Genomic DNA, 17,772 nt, shown 5'->3' with positions numbered 1-17,772 from the left:
GCTTGACCTCCCTCTATTTTCCTGTCCAAGAGGTACCGTATCCCCTTTACCTAGGCTTGGGGACCCACTGAATCCTATATCTTTATTACCTGTAGGTTTTTCTCCAGCAAACCTCCCTCTACTAAGTAAAAGTGAAGGTGCAGGCACTCCTATTCTGGTCTCTACTTTGGTCCATCCTCCCATTCACCCGGTCACAGGCATTCATTGGAAACTTAACCTAGCATAGGAGTCAAACCTGGATCTGATTCCTGGCTCGCCACCTACCAGTTATGTGAGCTTGGGTAGTAGTTAACCCAACCTCTCCGAGCTTCACTCTCCTCAACAGGGAGAATTATGCCTGCCTGTCCTGGAAGGAAAATATAGAGGCGGCGTAAAGAGCTAGGCGTATCTGTATAACATACACTGCAGAGTGCCTGCCACGTGGAGATCATACGGTGCTTTCGATAAAAACATGGTTATTATGGCGATTTGTGTAGTGCCCGATACTGGAAGGGGAGGAAGGATAAGATGAGGCCTCCAACCTCTGTGACATTACAATTGAATGGAGAGCTAGCTCAGCCATGCTCCCGAATGACTACCAATAGAAGGCTGTGTCTGATCAAGACCACGATGCACATGTCGTGGGAGTTCAGAGAGTTGGAAGAGAAAGAGGCCGGGAACTCATCGTGGGCCAGTACCAGACACTGCATCTGGCATGCTGCATCGATTCTCTCCTTCAATCCTAATCACAGCCCTTCTGTAGGGGCGTTTATAAAGACTCGCCCATTTTACAGTTGAAGGTCCTGAGGCTCAAGGAGGGAGCAGTCATGTAGGCTGGGATGGCCAGGTCATCTTCACAGAGGAGGTAGGATCTGAGCCAAGACTTGAAAGGTGAATAGGCTCAGACAGGAAGAGGGTGAAGGGCAAGTTTTCCTGGGAATGAGGAGGAACAGCTTGCCAACAAAGCCCTGAGTCGGCAATGCCCAAAGCCAGCGAGGCAGCGAGGCACTTTCCAATTGCTCCTAGCAACTGCCCATCACAACTCAGAGCAGCGTTATCTCTGCAACTTCAGCTAACGTGAGGCTCAGGAGGGAAAACTCATCCTCCCTTATCTCACTGTCAGCCCCTAAGCAAACAGATGGGGCCAAGCTAGCCAGGAGAGCATGTCCCTACAGCTGTCTGGCACCAAATCTCACCCCATGCCTCCAATTGCCTGAGGCACAAATCTCAGGACCGAGAATAAGTATAGCCACCATTAGATTTGGGCACTCTGTCTGCATTATTCACTGAATCCTCACAACAATCTTGTATACCCTATTCTACAGAGAAGGAAACCGAGGTTCAGAGAGGTCAAGTCACTTATCCAAGGCACCACAGCTAGTAAGAGGCACAGCTATTGTTTGAACTCAAGAGTTTAATCCGACTCCAAAATCAGCGCCCTGAATCACTCTTGCTGTAGAGCCTAGTCCCACTAGCTCACAGCAGTTATAGGACCCAAAGAAACACTCTCACCATGTCGTGTCTCTTTTCCCTGTTAACGCAGCCTAGCAACACTACTTGTCTCCAGAAAACAAAGGCACCAGAACTTCGAAGAGAACAAATCACAAAAGGTGATGCACTCTCGTTTTCCCACTAACCTTTGTGCTCTGCAAATCCCCAAGACCCAAGCTATGCCCTTATTCTGTCCCCAGATCTTTTCCCTAGAAGGGTGTCAGGCGTCCTGATTTTGCCTGTTGTCCCTGCACAATTATTCGTAGCGCCCCTTTTACTCTCAAAAGTGTCCGCATTAATTGGACAAGAAATTATATGGTCACCCGACCAACAAAGAGAAAGAGGCAAAGAAGCCTCACACTTCAGGTCTCTTGCAACCCCGACACGTGTGCTGGCAAGGATCTGCAGCTCCCCCGAGTGACGATGGGGTCCGACCTTCTGGAAGGAGTAGCCAGCCTCTCCTTGAGGAGGGAATAGGAATAAACAAACTAAGAATGTGATTTTGAGGGGATTCTGAGTACAACCCAGCTCTTTGGGACTGGACTGGTCAAGGAACAGGGGTAGAGGAATGCCCGGAATGCAGAACTTGCCTAGTTGGGGGCGGGCAGGGTTGAGCACAGCCTGCGCCCTCAAAACAGCTGTGCCTCAAATATGAGGAGCGTGGAAAGTTGGAGACTCAGACAAAAACAGGTGAAGGAAAGAGTAATTAAAGGGTCAAGGCCACTCCTCTATCCCCTGGCTTGCCTTATACCACAGTCCAGGTTCTTGCTGCAGATCGAGCTCAGCTAAGCCTTGGTTCTGGGCTGCTTCTGGAAAATTGAAGGCGCCGGGACACAGGCGAGCTTTGGGGACTGTTGAAGGAAGCAAGTGGCCAAGAAGTCGTGAGAAATCTGAGCTCCAACCTGTTGGTGACCGTGCACATGAGTAAGCACAGGAGAGCACCTAAATGATGTCCAGCAAAAGCCACACTTGAGAGGAAGGGATTTCCTTCCAAGAATGCTAGCATGATTTAACATTGGAAAATCTATCAATATGATTTATATGAATGAGCCAAAAAATAAAAAGCACCTTAATCTCACAAGTTGCTAAAATGGCACGTGTGAATGTTTGATACCTATGATATGTTAACTAAAATGCTTGGAAAACCAAAGGTGTTACTGTGAACACATAGACCTCAAATGAAACCCCAATATCATGTTTGCTGACGAATGCTACAGTCATTCCTACTGGAGTCAGGAAGGTGACAAGAAGGCTTTCTCTCAGCATTAGGATTTGCAAGTCTTGATGAATATTAGGCATTGAAGTTCTTAAAGGACTTAACCCCTGAAAAGGAAGCTATTTTCAGTTGATCTGATTGCACCACAGATGAGTAAATATCTAGAAACGTTTTTGGTCTCAGGAAACTATACACTTCTAAAAATTAAAGGAACCCAAAGAACTTTTATGCATGTTATATTCTGCCAATATTTACTGTGCAAAATATTAGAACAGAAACTTTAATACACTGATTTTAGAATCACTTAAAATCATAACAAAAAACCCACCACACCACGTTAACATAAATTACAAATTCATATGACAAATATTTTTTCCAGAAAAGTAGAGAGGAGATTGACATTGTTTCAGATATTTGAAAATCTCCTTAATAATCTAGCCTAACGGAGTAAGAGGGATTCTCATATCTGCTTCTACACTTTATCTGTTGCCATATCACACATAAGGAACTTCTGAGAAATCCACCATATACTCGTGAGGCAATGACAGCGAAAAAAGAAAATATCATTATAACAAAAATGCTCCCCATTAAGGCTGACCTAGAGAAATATCTCACAGAAATGACCGTTTAGGAAAGTCCTGAAATGCAACAGGGTTAAGGAAAATCCACGATTTTCCATGGAATAAACTGCACTGAAATATATATAAAATAAAGTTGATACTGTTTCCTTGGAGGTAAAAATACTTTACATATCGGCAGAACGCCAGATGATCAAAAAAGTAGAGTAATGCCCGCCCGTGGCTAGCGGTTAAGTGTGCACGCTCCACTGCTGGTGGCCCGGTTGCCCGGTTCACATCCCGGGCGCGCACCAAGGCACCACTTGTCAGGCCATGCTGTGGTGGCATCCCATATAAAGTGGAGGAAGATGGGCATGGATGTTAGCCCAGGGCCAGTCTTCCTCAGCAAAAAAAAAAAAAAAAAGAGGACAGGCATGGATGTTAGTTCAGGGCTGATCTTCCTCATACACACACACACACACACAGACACACACACACACACACACAAAACTAGAGTAGGTCCCTCTTTTTAGAGCTACAGCTCTTTTCCCGCCAAGTGAGGTGGCTCTGAAAAGAGCCTTTGGGTTGCAATGCTCAGGTGGTCCTGAGGCAGCTCACGGGTGGCTGATGTACCTGATAAGGGCCTTGGTGCCCTCGGACACGGCGTGCTTGCCAATCTCCCCCGGCAGCAGCAGGCGCACGGCGGTCTGGATCTCTCTGGAGGACATGGTGGAGCGCTTGGTGGAGCGGACCAGGCGCGCGGCCTCGTCGGCGATGCGCTCGAAGATGTCCTTCACGAGCGAATCCCATGGCGCTCACGGTCTCCTGAGAAAGGCTCAGGCCCTCGTGAACCCGCTTCAGAACCCTGGGGAAATAGGCGGCGAAACTGTCGAGACAGCGCGGCGGCAGCGCCTTGGCTGCTTCTGCTTCAGGCTCTTCGGGTCGGCTTCCGTGGGCTCCTTCGTGCCCAGGCTTTCCTCAGATGTCTCATAGGCAGGGTCAGCCATGTCACAGGCAGCTCCGCAGCTTGGAAGGAAGGACAAGGGGGGACTGCTGAGGCGGGTTGGCTCTTTATGGCGCTCTGCGCTCTCTGACGACATGGGTGAGCTCCATATCTGATTGGATAAAGTGCAATGCAGGGTCGCCTGTCACTAAGCCACGCCTTGTCAGGTGATTGGATACTTGGCATCACCTCAACCAATCAGAATAGGAATCTGGCGAACTCTAAGCTTCCTGTGACCTCCAGCACAAAATCTTTGACAGGTGCCCCATAGGGCAAAACGTTAACTGACAACAACGGCTGATTGATGCCTACGGTACGAGACCTTTGAAAAGACTTCACCAAAAGCACCTAAGTGGTAGAGATTTCAGTTTCAGTGCCTTCACAGTCTGACCTCCACAACCCAAGTCCATACCACCATCGCAGTGAGTCTGGCCACTTTGGGGCCCTTGTCCTTGAACCCAGAATCTACTCTTTCGAGGGCTGAGCCACTGTGGCTTGAGCAGGAACTGTCTGACGTGGCCAGAAGAGTGCTCCTGGAAATCATGGGACACGCTTGACCAGCTACTGCCTCCAGTTCCTATCAAAACCCTTAGCGAATAAGAAAAAAAAAGGGAATGGCAAAACCACTTTCTCCAAAGACAGACCATCAAACGAAATGGGGATACTTATAAAAATACTAAAAACAGTTAGTACCAAATTTAAAATTGTTTCCTTACCATTACTTAGGTCCTCAAAATACCCCAAATACTTAAATTGATGAATAAATATAAGAGCTGTTAGTTGAAAAAGATGATTATCCTAATTCTCTGAGAAACCACCAGAGTGAGAGACAAAGAATCAATAAGAGGGAAATAGTTTAAAATTGAAAATACATTCCTTTCAAAAGTCTATGATAATACAGGCCAAGGCATTTATTTAATGTATTTATATAAAAATAAATTACAGAATTTGAGCCAAAATGACTGAAGAATTATTGAAGAAGTGGAGGTCTTCCATGAGCTATGATCCACAGGGTCATGCTTCCAAGCTTATTTCCTGTGAGGATTTCAAGAAACAGCTAATTCTGTTGCTAATAAAATGGTCCCAATCATGAAGGAAAAAGCTAATTTTTATTACTAGAAAATATATTATGGTGATAAAACCAGTGAAGAAAAGTTTACCAGAGGAATGATTTGGACCATGATGGTAGTGTTAATATGAGCCCCAAAGCTACATGAGGACACACTTGTGATAACCAACTCCCAAGGAGACTTTTCCCCACCCAGAATCAAGAACATGGAATAGAATTTTCTTTGGCATCTTCCTTTCCTGATAAGAAAAAGTCCAGCTTTTNATTANGGGTNCAGTNATTCAAGCATCTACAGTTATTAAAGGTCTCAGTGGACTATTAACTTCTGTCACTTTTCACACAAAGGTGAGCATTTAAAAACAATGTATGTAATGATTTTGTCAAGTTATTTTCGTGGCTTGAATAGAAAATTTTTATATTTTTATCCCATTTATTGTCCAAATTAGAAGTGTCAGTGACCCTTAAACATATAAACCAGGCTAGGAGTCACTAAATGGTATTCAGCTGATGTCTAAACTACTCTGCAATTTAGAGACAACTAACAGTCACAAATTGGTGCCATGGAGGGACCTGTCCATGGGAGTGTCAGTAGGATAGGCAGATCTTTTACTTGGCAGTTTAGAACTTGCAAACAGCAAGGCAGAAGCTACGTGTCCTCTTAAAGATTAGCTCTGTAATGGGCATAACATCACTTCCTCCACACTCCTTTGGTCAATGCAATGACAGGCCTGCCCAGAATCAAGAACAGGGGAAAGCAGACATGCCTTATCAAAGGAAGAAGTGTCCAGGAATGAGGAGCCTTCAGGAATCTGACAAACAGTGCCATGCAACACCTCCTTCTTGAGATGCTGCTGGGTGTCACGTACATGGTATGTCATACGAAAAAGTCCTTGTTTCCCTGGGCCACGGTAGTAAACTCTGGAATAGTTCTTCACTTGACTTACCCCTATCTGGATGACCTCGCCCATGTAGTGGATCCTATAAGCCAAGGCAGAGCTTTCACCCTAAGTGGCATGAAGTCCCTAACCATTATGGACATCCTCTCCCACTCCTGGATCCCTGGGCAGAGACAGACACACAGATTGACAGAAAGGAGAATGTATCAAGTCAGTACATGCTGAAAAGAACTGTACCAGAAACAGATCCCAGTATCAGGTTTCCTGATTTGAAGCCACTGAGTTTTCTGAATTTCCTCACAGTCCTCTTCTTTCCAGGGTTCCGTAACACCTGACACATTCATTGCAATCCATCTCTCTCCATCTTGCCTACAAATGTACATGTCCTCAGAGTCATAAAATGGGGCAGGTTTGGGGTCACAGAGTGGAATTGATGGAGAAAAGAAAAGCAGAAACAGTCCCTGATATCTGCAATCCCACACTATTGTAGTAGGCTTAAGGGAAACACTTGCCAGGGCAAATCCATTTGAATTAATTCCCAAAAGGAGATTGAGGTAGGTGAAGAAAATCAGGGCTGCATTTCCTTTTATCCTAAAGTACTTCCTTTTGAGCTGGTTAATCCAGAGAAGCATGGTTGTTACCAAACACAAACAGATTCATTTACCCACTGCACATTAGGGCCAATAAAGAAAAATCTGAAACACCAGGCTTGTGGCAAGGAAAGAGGTTTACTATCAAAGGCAGTCAGATGAGGAGATAGGAGTCAGAACTCAGATGCACCTCCCGAAGGGAAAAAGGTAGAGGTTTTTATCTGTGGTTTTTAGGTAGGGAGGGAGAACATGTGCTTGGGTTTTAGGTAGGGAAGGGGAGCATGTGGCCTTGCTGGTTGGCACCTTCCACCAGCTTACATTTGAACTTAAAGACTAAATTTCTTTTCCCTTGACTGTCTGGACTTTTCTGGTTAGTTTTCATCTTCAGCCTGCACTTGGCCTTGAAGACCGAATCTTGATGTCTGGACCTTGAATTCCTGGGAAAGACAGCTCGCTCATGTACTAAGGAGGGACAGAAAGACCTGGTTAGTTTCAAACAACAGTTGAATATGCACAGCTGCACTGAGCAAAGCTTATCTCAAAGTTTTTGTTCTCTTACTCTAGCCTAGGGAAGATTTTTTTAACAGCTTTATTGAGACATAATTGATATACAAAGAACTGCACATATTTAACAAGTTTGGACATATGCAAACACCAGTGAAACCATCACCACAATCAAGGTAATAAACATACCTGACACCTCCCAGAGTTTCCTTGTCATGGAGTCTTATCTCCTTATGTACTTGATTAACTTGTTTACTGTACATTGTATTTGAAAAGTTATTTGTAGAAACAATTTAAGACCTTGCATGATGTTCTCTTCCTCCAAAGAGGACTTTTTTTATTGTGAAATTTTTGTTGTACATTATTGTTTATCAATCACCGTATAAGTGCATCCTTCCACCCCTTGTGCCCACCCCTGACCCTCTTAGCCCCTGGTAACCACCAAAAAGTCCTATCTGTCCATGTGTTGGTTTATCTTCCACATATGAGTGAAATCATGTGCTGTTTGTCTTTCTCTTTCTGGCTTATTTCACTTAACATAATACTCTCCAGGTCCATCCATGTTGTTGCAAATGGGACGATTTTGTCTCTTTTATGGCTGAGTAGTATTCCATGGTATATATGTATATATATAAACCACATCTTCTTTATCCATTCATCAGTCGAGGACACTTGGGTTGCTTCCATGTCTTGGCTATAGTGAATAATGTTGCGCTGAACATAGGGGTGCATAAGCCTCTTTGGATTGTTGATTTCAGGTTAGTTTGGTAGATACCCAGTAGTGGGCTAGCTGGACCATAAGGTATTTCTATTTTTAATTTTTGAGGAATCTCCACACTGTTTTCCATAGAGGTTGCACCAGTTTGCATTCCCACCAGCAGTGGATTAGGGTTCCCATTTCTCAACAGCCTCTCAGCATTTGTTGCTTTCTGTCTTGGTGATGATAGCCATTCTAACGGGGGTAAGGTGATATCTTAGTGTGGTTTTGATTTGCATTTCCCTGATGACTAGTGATGTTGAGCATCTTGTCATGTGCCTATTGGCCATCTGTATATCTTCTTTGGAGAAGTGTCGGTTCTTTTCCTCTGTCCATTTTTTGATTGGGGTGTTTGTTTTTTGTTATTCAGTTGTGTGAGTTCTTTATATATTATGGAGATTAATCCCTTGTCAGATATACGGTTTGCAAATATTTTTTCCCAGCTGGTGGGTTCCCTATTCATTTTGATCCTGGTTTCATTTGCCTTGTAGAAGCTCTTTAATCTGATGAAGTCCCACTTGGTTATTTTTTCTTTTATTTCCCCTGTCTGAGCAGACATGGAATTCAAGAAGATCCCTTTATGGTTGATGGCGAGTAGTGTACTGCCTATATTTTCCTCTAGGAGTTTTATAGTTTCAGGGTCTCACCTTCAGGTCTTCGATCCATTTTGAGTTAATTTTTGTGTATGGTGAAAGAAGATGGTCTACTTTCATTCTTTTCAAGTGGCTGTCTAGTTTTCCCACCACCATTTATTGAAGAGACTTTCCTGTCTCCCCTGTATGTCCTTAGGTTCTTTGTCAAAGATTAGCTGCCCGTAGATATGAGGTTTTATTTCTGGACTTTCAATTCTGTTCCATTGATCTGTGTGTCTGTTTTTGTACCAGTACCATGCTGTTTTAATTACTATCGCTTTGTAGTATGTTTTGAAGTCAGGGACTGTGATGCCTCCAGCCTTGTTCTTCCTTATCAGGATTGCTTTAGCTATACGGGGTCTTTTGTTGCCCCAGATGAATGTCAGTATTCTTTGTTCTATTCCTGTGAAAAATGTCCTTGGGATTCTGATTGGGATTGCATTGAATCTGTAGATTGCTTTAGGTAGTATGGACATTTTAACTGTGTTTATTCTTCCAATCCAAGAGCATGGAATATTTTTCCATTTCTTTATGTCATCATTGATTTCGCTCAATAATGTCTTATAATTTTCATTGTATAGGTCTTTCGCTTCCTTGGTTAAATTTACTGCTGGATGTTTTATTCTTTTGTTGCAATTGTAAATGGGATTGTCTTCTTGAGTTCTCTTTCTGTCAGTTCGTCATTGGTATATAGAAATGCAACTGATTTCTGCAAGTTGATTTTGTACCCTGCCACTTGGCTGTAGTTGTTGATTATTTCTAATAGTTTTCCAATGGATTCTTTAGGGTTTTCTATATATAAGATCATGTCATCTGCAAACAGCGAGAGTTTCACTTCTTCATTGCCTATTTGGATTCCTTTTATTCTTTTTCTTGCCCCTAATTTCTCTGGCCAGAACCTCCAGTACTGTGTTGAGTAAGAGTGGTGAGAGTGGGCACCCTTGTCTTGTCCCTGTTTTCAGAGGGATGGCTTTCAGTTTTTCCCCATTGAGCATGATGTTGGCTGTAGGGTTGTCATATATGGCCTTTATTATGTTAAGGTACTTTCCTTCTATACCCATTTTGTTGAGAGTTTTTATCATAAATCGATGTTGGATCTTGTCAAAAGCCTTCTCTGCATCTATTGAGATGATCATATGGTTTTATTCTTTGTTTTTTTAATGTGGTGTATCACATTGGTTGATTTGTGGATGTTGAACCATCCCTGTGTCCCTGGTATAAATCCCACTTGATCAGGATGTATGATCTTTTTAATGTATTGCTGTATTCTGTTTGCCAATATTTTGTTGAGGATTTTTGCATCTATGTTCATCAGGGATATTGGTCTGTAGTTTTCCTTCTTAGTGTTGTCTTTGCCTGGCTTTGGTATCAGGGTGATGTTGGCCTCATAGAATGTGTTGGGAAGCGTTCCATCTTCCTCTATTTTCTGGAATAGTTTGAGAAGGATAGGTGTTAAGTCTTCTTTGAATGTTTGGTAAAATTGTCCAGAGAAGCCATCTGGTCCTGGACTTTTATTTTTTGGGAGGTTTTTGATTACTGTTTCTATCTCTTTACTTGTGATTGGTCTATTCAGGTTCTCTATTTCTTCTTGATTGAGTTTTGGGAGGTTGTATGAGTCTAGGATTCTATCCATTTCTTCTAAATTGTCCAATTTGTTGGCATATTGTTTTCATAGTATTCTCTTAAAATCTTTTGCCTTTTTGTGGTTTCTTTTGTAATTTCTCCTTTTTTATTTCTATTTTTATTTATTTGAGACTTCTTTCTTTTTTTCTTGGTGAGTCTGGCTAAGGGTTTGTCAATTTTGTTTATTTTCTCAAGGAACCACCTCTTTGTTTCATTGATTCTTTCTACTGTTTTTTTAATTTCAATTCCATTTTTTTCTGCTCTGATTTTTATTATTTACCTCCTTCTGCTGACTTTAGCCTTTGTTCCTCTTTTTCTAATTCTGTTAGGCATAGTTTGAGGTTGCTTATTTGGGCTTTTTCTTGTTTGTTAAGGTGGGCCTGTATTGCTATGAGTTTCCCTTTCAGGACTGCTTTTGCGGCATCCCATATGAGTTGGTATGGTATATTTTCATTTTCATTTGTCTCCAGATATGCTTTGATTTCTCCTTTAATTTCATCAATGAACCATTGGTGGTTTAGTAGCATGTTGTTGAGTCTCCACAGCTTTGTCACTCTCCCAGTTTTTTCCTTGTAGTTGATTTCTAACTTCACGGCATTATGGTCTGAAAAGATGCTTGTTATGATTTCAATCTTCTTAAATTTGTATAAGCATGCCTTGTTTCCCAACATGTGGTCTATTCTTGAGAATGTTCCATGCACACTTGAGAAGAATGTGTAATATGCTGTGTTTGGATGGAGTGTTCTGTATTTGTCTATTATGTCCATCTCATCTAGTTTTTCATTTTGGTCCATTATTTCCTTATTTATTTTCTGTCTGGATGATCTGTCCATTGATGAGAGTGGGGTGTTAAGATCCCCTACTATTATTGTGTTGTTGTTAATATCTCCTTTTAGGTTTGTTAATATCTCCTTTATGTACCTTGGTGCTCCTGTATTGGGTGCATATATATTTAAAAGTGATATGTCTTCTTGGTGGAGTGTCCCTTTTATCATTATATAATGCCTCTCTTTGTCTCTCATTATCTGTTTTATCTCGAAGTCAACTTTGTCTGATATAAGTATGGCAACACCTGCTTTCTTTTGTTTGCTATTAGCTTGCAGTATTGTCTTCCTTCCTTTCACTCTGAGCCTGTGTTTGTCTTTAGAGCTGAGATCTGTTTTCTGGAGGCAGCACATTGTTGGGTCTTGTTTTTTAATCCATCTCACCACTCTGTGTCTTTTGATTGGAGAGTTCAGTCCATTCACATTTAGGGTAATTATTGATATATGGGGGCTTGTTGTTGTTATTTTATAACTCTTTTTCCAGTTCTTTTGCATTTCTTTTGTTTCTCGTCCCACGTGTTTCTGACTACCAATGCAGTTTGGTAGTTTCGTATGGGGTTTCTCTCAGTTTTCTCTTTCTTTACCGTGTGTGATTCTGTTCTGATTCTTTGGCTAGTGGTTACCATGAGGTTTGTATAAAAAAATCTCGTGGATGTGATAGTCCATTTTTTGATGGCCTCTTATTCCCTTAGACTAAGTCGATTCGTTCCCTTTCCTCTTCCCCTTCTATGTTGTTGTTGTGACATCTTATTCCTTCTTGTGTTGTGAGTTCGTGTTTAATATGATGAGGTTATATTTATGCTTGGTGCTTACCTTCCCTTGATCTTTGGTTTTATAATTAAGAGTTTGCTAATCTATTTTGATAGAGGACTGGAATTTTTCTGGTTTTGTCGACCTATTTTCCTCCTCGTTCAAAAGTTTGAATCCCCTTTCTCTTTTTTTCCTCAGGGATGAGGGCCTTCTTGAGCACTTCTTGTAGTGGGGGGCTTGTGGCAATGAACTCCCTTAGCTTTTGTTTATCTGGGATAGTTATTATTTCTCCATCGTAACTGAAGGATATTTTTGCTGAATAGAGTATTCTTGGCTGAAAGATTTTGTCCTTTAGAATTTTGAATATATCGTTCCACTCTCTCCTGGCCTGTAAAGTTTCTAGTCAAGTAATCAGCTGAGAGCCTGATAGGAAATCCTTTGTATGTTATCTTTTTTTGTCTAGCTGCCCTTAATATTTTTCTTTGTCGTTGACTTTTGCCAGCTTTACTACTATATGCCTTGGAGAGGGTCTTTTCGTGTTGATATGTTTAGGAGATCTATCGATTTCATTCACTGGTATTTCCAGCTCCTTCCCCAGGTCTGGGGAGTTCTCAGATATTATTTCTTTGAACAAGTTCTCTGATCCTTTTTCCCTCTCTTCTCCCTCTGGAATACCTATAATCCTTATGTTGGATTTCCTAATTGAGTCGGATATTTCTCAGAGAGTTTCTTCATTTCTTTTTAGTCTTACTTCTCTTTCCTCCTCCATCTGGAGCACTTCTGCATTGCTGTCCTCGATATTGCTAATTCTTTCCTCCATAGTGTCAGCTCTGGTGCTTAAGGCTTCCAGATTTGTCTTTATCTCCTCTATTATGTTTTTCATCTCTAAGATTTCTGATTGGATTTTTTTATAGTTTCAATCTCTTTTGTGAAGAAACTCCTGATTTCACTGAATTGTCTGTCTGTGTTTCCTTGTATTGCATTCAGCTTTTTTATGATGGCTATTTTGAATTCTCTGTCGTTAAGGTCATACATTTCTGTGCTTTCCGGGTTGGTTTCTGGGTGCTTGTCATTTCCTTTTAGTCTGGAGATTTCATATATTTTTGCATGGTGCCTGTTGGTGTTGGCTTACCTTTCCTCACAGTGAAAATATATGGTCGCACTCCTCTTGCTTCCGCTGGGTGGGGGTCAAGGGCTGTGTATTCTCACCTGCCTCAATCCATGAGCACTCTTGTGGGCCCCTGGCTGATCTGCGTTGTGGCTGCATGGAGGCTGCTGGGGGGAAGCGTGGAAACAGCTGAAGCTGGACCGCAGCTAGGCGGAAGCAGCTGGGGTTCAGGTGCTGGTGGGTTGAAGCAGCTACAGCTGAAGTGCTGCTGTGCCAAAGAAGCTGGAACTGGAGTGTGCTGGGCCAAGAAGGAAGAGCTGGAGCACCGCTGGGACAGTGAAGCTGGAACTGAAGTGCACAGGGCCAAGAAGCTGGAACTGGAGTGCACTGGGCCAAGAAGGGAGAGCTGGTGCACCGCTGGGCCCAAGAAGCTGAAACTGGAGTGCACTGGGCCAAAGAAGGGAGAGCTGGAGCGCTGCTGGGCCGAAGAAGCTGGAACTGGAGTGCGTTGGGCCAAAGAAGCTGGAACTGGAGTGCGTTGGGCCAAAGAAGGGAGAGCTGGTGGACCGCTGGGCCCAAGAAGCTGAAACTGGAGTGCACTGGGCCAAAGAAGGGAGAGCTGGAGCGCTGCTGGGCCGAAGAAGCTGGAACTGGAGTGCGTTGGGCCAAAGAAGCTGGAACTGGAGTGCGTTGGGCCAAAGAAGCTGGAACTGGAGTGCGCTGGGCCAAAGAAGCTGGAACTGAATGGAGCTGGGCCAAAGAAGCTCGAACTGGAGTGTGCTGGGCTGAAGAAGGAGGAACTGGAGTGTGCTGGGCCAAAGCAGCTGGAACTGGAGTGCGCTGGGCCGAAGTTGCTGGCGCCAAGTCACCTGGAGCCTCCTTCCACTTACTCTGGAGATTCCAGCACCTCAGTCCTCGGGTGTACCGCTGCCTGGGTGCCTCAGACGCCCCCTAGGGCCAGCATGTAGCCTTCGAGGTTGTCACTGCTGAGCAGGTTCCAGGTGCTGCTGAGGTGGGTGGGCATGGCGGGGCTGGCGTGACACCTCCAGGTGGGCAGGACCAGGAGTGGGGAGGGGAGCCTTGGGCGCACTCGCTCCAGAAATCCTCGCCACTCCCTAGGGAAGATTTTTTAACTTCTTCTTCCTCGGTTTCAATCCCCACCGTCTTATGATCATTCCTCAATCTTGGGGAATGTGGGCAAAGATTGCTCTGCTACTTCTTGCTGTGAAAGGGTGAAGATCAGGATCAGAGGAATGAAACTTACCTTTTCTTAAAGATATTATTGGGTACCAGGTGGGGAGAGTGAGACATGCTTTGTACGACTAATATTTTAGTACTCTGATCAATGGCTTTGGAACAACACTTAAGTTCATATTTTATGATTATACAGACGACTACACCAATTAGAAAATAGATGGCCCAAATTCTAGCATCCCGTCCATAATAGACCTCAGTCCTTGGGGAATCTAGGCAAAGAGGCCTGTAAACCAGTGAAAGTTAGTGCCTAGAACCTCAGGTGAAATGTGATGCAGTCAAGTAGCCTGCTGTCTAACATTCCAACAAATAAGGTAAGAACCTGGGAGTCATTCATTACTTATCTTTAGGAGACCATCTTCTGTATAGCAACTTGCCGTCTGTCAGGCGTTCATTTGTCCATTTAGAAAAGTCAGTGTCCAGAGTATGAAGTCATCCAAAGTTTGGGTGATCCCAGTTGCGATGTTTTTCTGTGGCATGTTAAATGTCCCCTGTGACATTTCTTGTATTGTCCTATCCATCCAGGATAAAGTCCAGGATTTCAATAGGACCCAGTCTCTAGGACAAAGGTGGTGCAGAGAAACATCTGACAATGTTTAGCTACTTAATTTGAGTTCCCTCCAGGTCTTTTGGATCATCTTTAGAACATAGGAAGGGTCTCTCAAAGTTAGGCCTATATTGTGTAAGCAAGTAACCAGGCATTTAGTAAGAAGCATTTCTAGAGGACACAAAAAGAAGAAAAAGTTAATGGTTGGAGCAAATTACAAACCAATTTCTGAGCCCAAGGGATGGTCAGTCAAGAAGGTCTCTAGATGTCAGGGTTGAAGCATCCCCTGCAGTTTGAAATGTCTCCAATGATGCCATCAGGCATTCAGGTAAACCTTTTGAGTGGCTTACACAGCAACAGGCATGAAGATCGTCCAAACAGGGGCTATCATGGTGCTCTCTCTTAGGTTTATATCAAGTTGTCCAGCTTCAGTTTGCGTGGCTTCAGGAAAAAGGGTGGTTTTAGTTCTCAAGGATTTCAAATGAAAAGGACAGAAAGAAACATTGAAAACGTTAATTTGGAGATCTGTATCAGACTATTTGGGGAAACTAGAAGAAGTCAGGATCCAGTCCAGTTTATAGGTAGAAAACAAAAAACTCGAAGACAATTAACAGAACCAGAATCCCTAGGTAACTAATATAACCTACCTTTCTTTCTTCCCTCCTTCCTTCCTTCCTTCCTTCCTTCCTTCCTTCCTTCCTTTCTTTCTCTCTCTCTCTTTCTCTCTCTCTCTCTCTCTTTCTCTCTCTCTCTCTCCCCTCCCCCTCTCTCTCCCTCCCTCCCTTCCTCCCTCCCTCTCTCTCTCTCTCTCTCTTTCTTTCTTTCTTTGGCTGAGGAAGATTCACCCTGAGCTCACATGAGCACCAATCTTCCTCTATTTTGCATGTGGCTTGCCGCCACGGTATGGTCGCTGATGAGTAGTGTAGGTCCACCCCTGGGAACTGAACCCAGGCTGCAGAAGCATAGCACACCAAACTTAACCACTAGGCCATGGGCCAGCCCCTAGTATTCTTAAATAATTGTGATTAAGAGCATAAAACCAATCAAAGAAAAAAACAGCAGGCTGAAAATCAACACGTCACTGCTCTGTCACTAAGGTGAACATCCCAGGAAGACTCTTATTGGTTCAGTCTTAAATTTGAGTCTTTAGTCTATTTCAAGTTCATTTTTGTGAGTGGTGTAAGATAGGGGTCCAATTTCCTTCTTCTGTATATGGTTATCCAGTGTTCCCAACACCACTTACCAAAGAGACTATCCTTTCCCTTTGAGTATTCTTGGCTCCCTTGTCCAATACTAGTTGACCATATGGAAGCGGGTTTATGGCTGGGCACTCTATTCTGTTCCTTCGTTCTAGGTATCTATTTTTATGCCAGCACCTTGCTGTTTTCATTACTACAGCTTTGTTATATAGTTTGAAATCAGGAAGTGTGACGCCTCCAGCTTCGTTCTACTTTCTCAGGATACTTTCTCAAGGTCTTGTGTGGCTCCATGCGAATTTTTGGGTTGGTCTTTCTATTTCTGTGAAAAGTTCCATTGGATTTTGATAGGGATTGCATTGAATCTATATACGGTGTTGGGTTATATGGACACTTTAACAATGTTACTTCTTCCGCTCCATGAACACAGAATATCTTTCCATTTGTTTGTGTCTTCTTTAACTTCTCTCTTCAAAGTCTCATAGTTTTCTGTGTACAGATCTTTGACGTCCTTGGTTAGATTTATTCCTCAGTATATGCTATTGTAAATGGGGTTGTTTCCTTTATTTCTTTTTCAGATTTTGTAGGCGAATAGAAACACAACTGTTTTCTGTATGTTGAGTTTGTATCCTGCAACTTTACTGAGTTAGTTGAGTAGTTCAAGCAGTTTTTTGGTGGAATCTTTGGGATTTTCTGTATGTAAGATCTTATCATCTCCAAACAGAGACAGTTTTACTTCTTTCTTTCCTCTTTGGATGCCTTTTATTTCTTTTTCTTGCCTGATTGCTCTGGCTAGGATTTCCAGTACTATGTTGAATAGGAGTGGTGAGACTGGGCCTCCTGTTCTTCTTCCTGATCTTAGAGGAAAAGCTTTCAACCTTTCCCCATTGAGCATCTTGAAAAGGGATATGCTATTAATTTTCAAGTCTTTCCTATTATGGTTTATTTTTCTCCCCATGGTAGTTTCTTAGAGAATTAAGCTAATCATTTTTTTTTAACCAACAGCTCACATATTAAGCCACCAATTCAAGTATGTGGGATACATTTTGGGACCTAAGTAATGTTAAGAAAAGAATTTTAAGTTTGGTAAATATTTAAGTATTTTTAATATTTTTATAAGTATTCCATTTCTGTTTGTGTTCTGGGTTTGGAGACTGTGGTTTTCTTATTTCACCTTTCTCTGACTCCCTGAGGGTTTTGATAAATTCTGGAGGCAGCAGTTGGCCAATTACATCCCTTAATTTTCAGGAGCACCCTGCTGGCCTTGTCAGATAGTTCCTGCTCTAGCCAGAGTGGCTTAGCCAAGGACAACAGTAGATTCCAACAGGGTGGGAGGAAAAGGACCCAATGTGGCCAGAGTCATTCTGACGGCAGCCAAAACTTGGGATATGGAGGTCATACTCTCTCAAAGAGCCAAAACAAATTTCTACAATTTGCGTGCTTTTAGTAAGGTCTTTCCAAAATTCCCCTGTTGGGGAATCAATCAGCTGACGTCGTCAGATGACATTTTGCCCTCTCTGGCATCTTTCAAAAGTTTTGCGCTGGAGGTCACAGGAAGCTTAGAGGTCGCCAGATTCCCAATCTGGTTTGTTGAGGTGATGCCAGGCAGGAGGATAAGCAGTCACATGTGAGAAGGCGTGGCTTAGTGCATTGCCTTTTATCCAATCAGATATGGAGTTTGCCCGTGACGTCAGAGAGGCAGCGCCATAGGTGGGCCACCGCCTCTCAGGAGTCGGGGTTGTATATCCTTCCAAACTCTCCCCGAGCAGCTCCGAC

General features: G+C 43.0%; 1 pseudogene; it reads right to left on the bottom strand.

Annotated features, from left to right (window-relative positions):
• Nucleotides 1–3,797: 3,797 nt before the first annotated feature.
• Nucleotides 3,798–4,343, bottom strand: LOC147911842 (histone H2B type 1-K-like; annotated as a pseudogene).
• Between the last annotated feature and the right edge of the window lie 13,429 nt (nt 4,344–17,772).

This window comes from Ceratotherium simum, chromosome X (genome assembly GCF_057802395.1).
Source record: "Ceratotherium simum simum isolate JZ-2026a chromosome X, ASM5780239v1, whole genome shotgun sequence".
NCBI classification, from domain to species: domain Eukaryota; kingdom Metazoa; phylum Chordata; class Mammalia; order Perissodactyla; family Rhinocerotidae; genus Ceratotherium; species Ceratotherium simum.
This window is presented reverse-complemented; position numbering and strand designations above follow the sequence as displayed.